This window comes from Dioscorea cayenensis, chromosome 9, assembly GCF_009730915.1.
Source record: "Dioscorea cayenensis subsp. rotundata cultivar TDr96_F1 chromosome 9, TDr96_F1_v2_PseudoChromosome.rev07_lg8_w22 25.fasta, whole genome shotgun sequence".
Classification (NCBI taxonomy): domain Eukaryota; kingdom Viridiplantae; phylum Streptophyta; class Magnoliopsida; order Dioscoreales; family Dioscoreaceae; genus Dioscorea; species Dioscorea cayenensis.
In genome coordinates this window covers 5,665,715-5,673,741 of record NC_052479.1, presented here as the reverse complement: position 1 = coordinate 5,673,741, position 8,027 = coordinate 5,665,715, and the positions used below count along the sequence as shown (strand labels likewise).

The window sequence follows — 8,027 nt, the reverse complement described above, 5'->3', positions numbered from 1 at the left end:
ACTTTTATCCGAATATGAGAGACCCCAATTCACGGGTGATGAGTTCGGTGTTCAAGCAACCGTTAGTGGCATCCAACAACTTTGAAATTAAAGCAAGTACAATCGGCATGATCCAAAATTCAGTCCAATTCAATGGTCTTGCCCATGAGGATGTGCATGACCACCTTTCCCGTTCCTCCAAATTTGCTCTACATTCAAGATCAATGGGGTGTCGGACGATGCTATCCGTTTGAGATTATTTCCATTCAGTTTGAGAGATGGAGCTTATCATTGGCTTACCTTATTGTCTCCGAGATCTATTAAAACATGGAAGGACATGGTGGAGAAGTTCCTTGAAGATATTTTTCCGCCAAGCAAAGCGGCGAGTTGAGGCAAGAAATTTCAGCCTTTAAGCAAGGGGAGTCCAAAACATTGTTTGAAGCATATGAGAGATTCAAGGATCTCCTTAAAAGGTGCCCCCACCATGGTTTTTGCTTCATGGATGCGAGTACAAATCATTTACAATGGCCTAAATTATGCTACTCGCCAACTCATTGATGCTACAGTGGGCGGTTCCCTTTAGCAACAAGTACCCCGATGAGGACGAGCAATTACTTGAGTCAATGGCAAGCAATGAATCACATTGGGCCTCAAGGGGATCTTCACAAAAGACCTGCTGGGCTTTTATGAAGTAAGTAGTGATAATGCCTTAGCCGCAAAGGTTGACGTGTTGACTCGAAAGATTGATCTTCTTATGGGCAGTAGTTCAAGGCCCGAATCGGTGCTAAGTTGTAGTACTTGCGGTGGTGGGCACGGTGCAGCCCAATGTCCGATTGCTAGCTCGTCTATTGCATCCGTTGAGAATGTGGACTACATTGGGGGGCAACGCAATCAAGGGAACCCATATAGTTCAACTTACAATCCGGGTTGGAAGAACCACCCAAATTTTTCATGGAACCAAGGCCAACAACAACAAAAAGGTGCACCACCTCAAGGATCTCAATTTCAACAACCGGCCATTGAGAGGAAGTTTCCCACTGAAGAGATCCTTGCCAAGTTCATGCTCAGTACCAATGACAGGTTCAATAATCTAACTAGTAGCATGGATGCACAATTTGGCAAGGTGAATGCTCAACTTACTCAAAGACACCGAGCGATTCGAGTGAAATAGGATCTGTTTTTAAGAAACCTCCAAGCTTCTGGGAAATCTCTTGAGCATCGAGTGGGGGAGCTCGCGAAGACACATTCTGAACGTCCTCTAGGTTGTCTTCCAAGCAACACAGAAGACAATCCAAGAGAGCACTTAAAGGTCATTGCTCTTAGAAGCGGGAGGCAAGTGGAGACAAGGGTCGAAGTTGACCCAAGTGTCAGGAAAAGTGGGGTAGCCTCCGGGGAAGACCCCAAGCTAGTTGAAGAAAACAGTGAAGACAAAAATCTAGGCATAAATGACAAGTTCCAATAACAGGGACCACCAAAATCATCCGAGTACAAGCCTCCGATCCCCTATCCAACAAGATTGAAGCATGACAAGGAGGATGTTCACTTCAGAAAATTCATCAACATCTTCAAACAACTTCATTTGAACATCCCGATAGTTGAAATGTTGACTCAAATGCCGAAATATGCCAAGTTTCTAAAGGAGCTCCTCACAAATAAGAGAAAGTTGGAAGAAGAAGGCACGATTGCACTTACGGGGAATTGCTCGGCTATTCTAGAAAAGAAACTCCCGCAAAAGTTGAAGGATCCGGGTAGTTTCATTATTCCATGCATGCTTGAAGGTGGAGTCCAAGAGAATGCTCTAGCGGACTCGGGGGCTAGCATAAACGTCATGCCCTATACCATGTCTTTCAAACTTGGCTTGGATGTATTAAGGCCCACGAGGATGACCTTACAGTTGGCAGATCGATCAACAAGAAAACCTCGTGGGATTGTCGAAGATGTGATTGTGCGAGTGGATAAATTTGTTTTTCCGGTGGACTTTGTCATCATGGACATAGATGAAGATGTGGAGATACCACTAATTCTTTGCCGACCATTCCTCAGCACCTCGGGTGCCTTAATTGACTTGAAAGGAGGGAAGTTGACGTTAAGAGTCGGAGGAGAGGAAGTGGTGTACACTTTGCCAGCCTGCCATGAAACATTCTTTAGATCATGATGACACACTTTATTTCGTTGATGAAACTGATAGGTTGATTTCGATTGTGTGCGGGGAGGTGCTCTCTTTAAATCCTTTGGATGAATATTTGGGGGAGTTGGAGAATGAAGAAGAAGAAGAACCTCATCGTCATCCTCCAATTCACAATTTGAAGCCACCAAAAGAGAGGGTATCCTGTACTAATGCTAAAGAAAAAGAAAAAAAAGAATCATTTATGAAGAGAATGTGGAGGGAGATCCATGGGAGAAAAAAGAAAGGTAACAAGCTTCATCCTCCCACATCTCATGGAGGAAAGGTAAATTTTTCGCCCCTCTCCACTCATGAGCAATTCGAGGTATTTTCAATGTTGTCATTCAATCTACCGGGAAGAAGCAACACTACAAGGGAAACCGGGGGTGGCTTCAAATTGTTTGAACCCCCATCAGGTAAGGAACAAGGTACGTCAGGCTCGTGATTTTAAACAAGCGCTTCTTGGGAGGCAACCCAAGCATTCGGGGGCATTTGTTTTGCATTTTCCGTATTCTTAGTTCTTAGTTCATTTCAATTTTCGTATTTCTTAGACTTGTTTGCTTGTGAATAAGTTCATGCTCATACACTTGGCACATTGCTCTCATCATTTTTATTGTGGTATATTTGTGCAACCTCTTGAGACACACATGGGTAGGTGTTAATTTATGTGCTAGATCATTGTTTTATTCATTTTAGTCGTTTTTGGAGAAGTCGTCAAACTTTCTTTTTCATTTTTACATCATTTGAGGCAGGTTTTCATGGATTTGATTGGCCTTTAAAGGTTTACGGCCATACTGAGCCGTATGGAGGCCGTCTAAGCTGACCACAGAGCCGATCCGGATGGCTCTGTGCTCACTTAAACGGCCCCCATACGGCCCCGTATGGGGGCCGTCCAAGTCGGCTGGGTGTCTCGGCCGAGGGAAGTTACCCACTTATACGGCCCCCATACGGGGTCGCATGGGGGCCGTATGGTGGCGGGGCTTCCCCCTTTAAGGCCTCTCATTCTGTCTCTCTCTCTTCCACCTCTCATTTCTCTTCAACTCCACCGAAATTTTCTCTCTTTTCTCTCTCGATTCTTGGCCGAATGTCTTCATTTTTCTTCCAAAAACTTCTCCCAATCCATTGGAGACTTCGATCTAGTGATCTTACCCGAGTTTAAAGTTGTTTTCTCAAGGTTTCGTCGGTATGCTTTTCCAATGACCTAGTTTTATTCTTTCCATTTTTTGGGCATTCTTGAGACTTGTGCATGGAATTTCTTTAGCAATTTGCTCGATTTGGATGATGTGAATGTTGTGAATGAATTTTCATTCAAATTTATGTACAAAATTTTTTGATTCCATGAGTATAGGGGAGACTCTTGTCAGTAGTGAATAGTGACCATACGGCCCTCCCATACGGCCGTATGGTCCCAAAAACCCAATTTTTTTCATTAGTCTCCTCTATCTCTACCATGTTATTTTTGAGTTATCTTGTACCCCTTTTTAGCTTGATCAAAGGTTTTTTTCTTCATTGTAGGGATGCTCTAACACTACAAGGCTCGCCTCCAAGCGCCCAAGAACTACCGAACCATCCTCTACACCCGATGAACCCGTCTTCAAATTGTCCCACCATCGAGAGAGATATGATAGATTGAAGACAAAAACCATTCGGGACTTTGTGCTATCTTGATTGGGAACTTGTGGACAACCTTGGGTTTGCAAGTCAAGTGCGGGATTGGCTCTCACACGATTGTTGGGATAAACTCTTTGCCATTAACGAGCCAACCTTCCGCTAATTAACCTTGGAGGTCTTGAGTACATATGAGGCGCGACAAGATGGACAATCCGTGCGTGAATAAGAAGATTGTCACCATCCGCTTTTCAAGCTTTTTGGAAGGAAGCGCAGATGCATCATTTGGACTTTGCCAAGTACTTGGGGATATATGATGATGATTTTTATCAAATCCATGCCCGCAAACGCCTTAAGCTTGATTTCCCGAGTGAGGGTGGATAGGAGCAACTATTGGGCGACTTTGGCGGGTGAAGATACGACCCGAAGGCCTCACGCATGATTGACCCGGCACATAGATTCATTCATGCCTTGATTGCCCGTTCTCTTTGGGGCCGGACCGATAGCAAGGGGTGGTCACCCAATCCGATATCTTTACGATGTATGGCATCTTTGAGAGGCGCCCTACTCACCTTGGCTACCTTGTCACGATGCATTCCTTCACCGTGGCTCAGTAGTACTCGATTGGGAACTATCTTTATTGGGCCCTATGTGACCAGATTGATCCGTGGCATGGGTTTGTTTGAGCAGATGTGAGGCATGACTATTGTAGGAGGTACGACACCCCTCGGGAAGGCACACATACGAGCGATTGGCTTGGTGGTTGCTGAGCGCATGAGGGCAGGCCCCCACAAAGACCAAACCACCCGGTGAGTCCAATCGTGCCGACAGAGCACACGAGTCGAGCCCCGAGGGCGCACCTGCTCCTACCACCCGGTACTACTTCATTACCCCGACTCGACATGAGACCCGAGGGGGATTGAGGGAGATTCGGGGCATGCGTCGGGAGGCAGTCGAGATCCGTGACCGCCTTCACCGGTCCTTGAGGGACGGCACCGACTCGAGGCGATTTTTCACCGCTTTCATTACCTCATACTATGGTTCCGCCTCGCAGACTCTTTCGCCACCATGCCACCACCGCCAGCACCAGATTGTGATGAGTAGCGGCTCGTTTGAGCATGGACACTTTTTTATCTACTTTACTTTATTTTGTTTTGTATTATGTTTTTGTTTTGTTGAGTTAGCATGGACCTCTTCCTCCCAACTCTTTGTGTTGAACTTTATTTTGTTTTTGTCTATGTATTTTGTTGACTTTTCCCTAGTCTCTCCCTTGTGTTTGTATTTGTGAATTTTTGTGGAATGATGATGTCCCCTTTTTGCCTCGCAGGGCATTGAGGGAATTTGGTGAGCTTTCCTAGTTTTTAAATGGAGGTCGGACAAGATGTGTATTGCTCACCACACCTTTTGTCGAGTCGTACCTCACGACGAACACAAGATAAACCGGGGAAGTTCTGTTTTTCACCCTCCTCTATTATTATTTGCATTGGCACTTCTTGCATGTTTTTCATGATTAGTGTACATTGAGGGCAATGTACAACACTAACTGTGGGGATGGGTGCATTTTATGTTTTAGAAACATTGTTTACATGCTAGTGTTACCAATGATGGCTTTATTCATTCTTGTAAGATTCTTTTAGCTTGGACTAATGATGGATGTGAGTTACTTGTTTTTTATGCTTTATTGAATCTCGCTTTCACCCCATAGTATTGTCTTGTGCACTCGAATTTTTTTGTTGATACACGAATAGCCAATGTGACTACTCTAACTCTCTTGTATGCTTAACACACTACTTTTGAGTACTTGGCCTTAGAACACTAAGTTCTATCCTTCAATGTTTTCTTAAGAACTTCTAAGTCTTGTTGAGCTAATCCGAGTTTTGTGGCATGTAGTGTACTACGAAGATGTGATCTAGGGTGAGAGTGAAAGTGAAAAAGGAGTCTATGTCGAGTATTCCTCCGCTAATGAAGCATGAATGTGTCTATGTAGACCGTAATCGAGTAGTTAGGGTGGCTCTTGTGCCTAACCAAGCATGTGCATCCTCTAGAAAGATTTTTAAAATGATTTTGATGCGTCTACGTTAGTCGGACTCGATGTGTTGAATATTGAGTTGAAAATAAAAAAACCCTAGTGATCTTTTTGAGTACTTACCAAAGGTTTTGAAAAGAACAAGGATTTAGTTTCAAGCTATAGAATTAGAAGGATCTTACTTTGCCATTGAAGTAGCACTTAGTAGTTTAAGACTTAGTATTCTTTGTATGTGGAGTGATTAGCATCTAGAGTCAGTCTCGATTGAAGTCCTTGAGCTAGACCCGGATCGTGGGCAAATGAGATAAAGGATTCACTTACACGCATCATACATATTAGGGGTGAGACAGGATATTTTTATTATGCTTAATGACTATAACTCAACATCTATGTTTCGTTATGCTTTGCTTTTGGAATCTTATATTTGCTTGAGCCAGAGGTATTGCATTTAGCCACTTCTCAGTCTCTTTGTTTTTCATGAGTTGTTTGCTTGGGGACAAGCAACGCTTAAGTGTGGGGATGTTTGATAAGTGTCTAAATGTAGGTGTTTTCATATATATATCGTATGCACTTTGCATGTATTTTGTGAGGTTTGATGCCCGTTTCGCGCTTAATCGTCTATTATTTGCTTTGTAGGGCATATGGAAGCCATGGAGAACAAGAAGATATCATTTTGGTAAAAAGAGAAGAAAACAGGAATTTCATACTACCCCCATACTACCCAGTATGGGGGCCGTATGCACTGTAGCAGCGGATTGATTTGGTGTTCTGTCCAGATTTCCATACTACCCAGTATACGGGGCCGTATGGAGGCCGTATGCACCCCGTATGGAACGCGAATCAAGGGTTTCTGAGTGCCATACGACCCCCATACGACCCCTATACGGCCCGTATGCCTCGGGGGGTATATATACTCACTTTTAGGGCTGATTAAAGAACTTTTTGCTGGCCGACTTTTGGGGAGATCATTTGGGAGATCTTGGGCGACCTTGGGGAGGAGAAAGAGGGCGAGAAAGCTAGAAGATCATTGAAGCCCAAGGTCCAAGGCTCTCAAGGCAAGAAGGCAACATCATTCAAAAGGGGAGATCGATCACGACTTGAATGAAGGAGAACCGCAGCTAGAGGAAGCGTCATTCGACATTCCTTTGGTGGGGGAAGCGTCATTCGGCATATTCTCGCCTCAACCTTCACCATTTCATCTAGGGAGTGTCATACTATGTCTTTGTTTCATGTTTTGCTTGATTGTATGCTTTGTTATGAGATGATGACACACTAGACCCCCAAGGCCACCGGGTGTTGGTGAACCTTGGGTGGTTTTATCATGTATTTTGGATGATTACTTGTTAATTCTATGCTTGGGTATGTTTGAGATCTAATCCATTGTTTTAATGCTAAGTGTTACACCAAGGAGAAATCCGTAGCTCTTTTTATGAATGATGCATGTAGATGTGACTTGCTCGCATGTATTAGGGTCATGAATGGATTAGAAGGGGATACTTGTATCATCACGAGAAATCAGGTGTTTGGTAGCCCTCCATGTAGTTTTTAATCCAAGAAGAGTAGGTTTATTCCTAAGCGAGATTTCCTTGTACTTAATGCAATCGTAGGGAATGTAGATTTGGAAGAAATTCCTATCTATGTTTGTATGGGATTAGGGTTCAATCGCGAGAAATTGGGGTTGTTCTAATCTTGGAATCTCATGGTCCAATTTACCCTTGCATCTTTAAATCATCATCCATGTTGCATGATAACCCCTCAAGGGGATCCACATCCATAGGCCTTTGCACTTCATTGATTCTCTTGTTTGCTTATTGCTTGTTCTCTCTAATTTGCTAGCAAATCTTGTGTTTAGTTTTATTTGTATTTAGTAGAGTAAATCCATCACTTAAGATCTTAGGCTAGATAATAGCTCGAGAAGGAGTAATAGGAGATCCTTAGCCCCGTGGAATACGATCCTTGTGTCTTTGCACGAGGTATTATTTGGCGATCCCGTACACTTGCGGGGAAGCGATCATGTACCTTGTCTTACCTCACGGGGGTTCATGAATGAAGGTTGCCCTCTTACCCATGGCTTGAAAGCATGATGTGCAAAGTCTCTTGAGGGTAGAAGGTGAATTATCAGGCTTTGGACCACCTAACAATGATTCGTCCAACTTCTTTGGTTTACATGCGTCTCCAACAAACTTGTAGTGTTTCCAGTGGCATCTCCTAGCCCTCTTCATTTTCCGGAGCACCTTCTTCAAGATCACC

At 43.8% G+C, this 8,027-nt stretch overlaps 1 non-coding gene across 1 annotated transcript; it reads right to left on the bottom strand.

Moving 5' to 3' along the window:
- Positions 1-363: 363 nt before the first annotated feature.
- On the bottom strand, positions 364-470 carry LOC120269763. Its single transcript, XR_005539399.1, has one exon. It is a non-coding gene; the product is annotated as a small nucleolar RNA R71 (small nucleolar RNA).
- Positions 471-8,027: the final 7,557 nt, after the last annotated feature.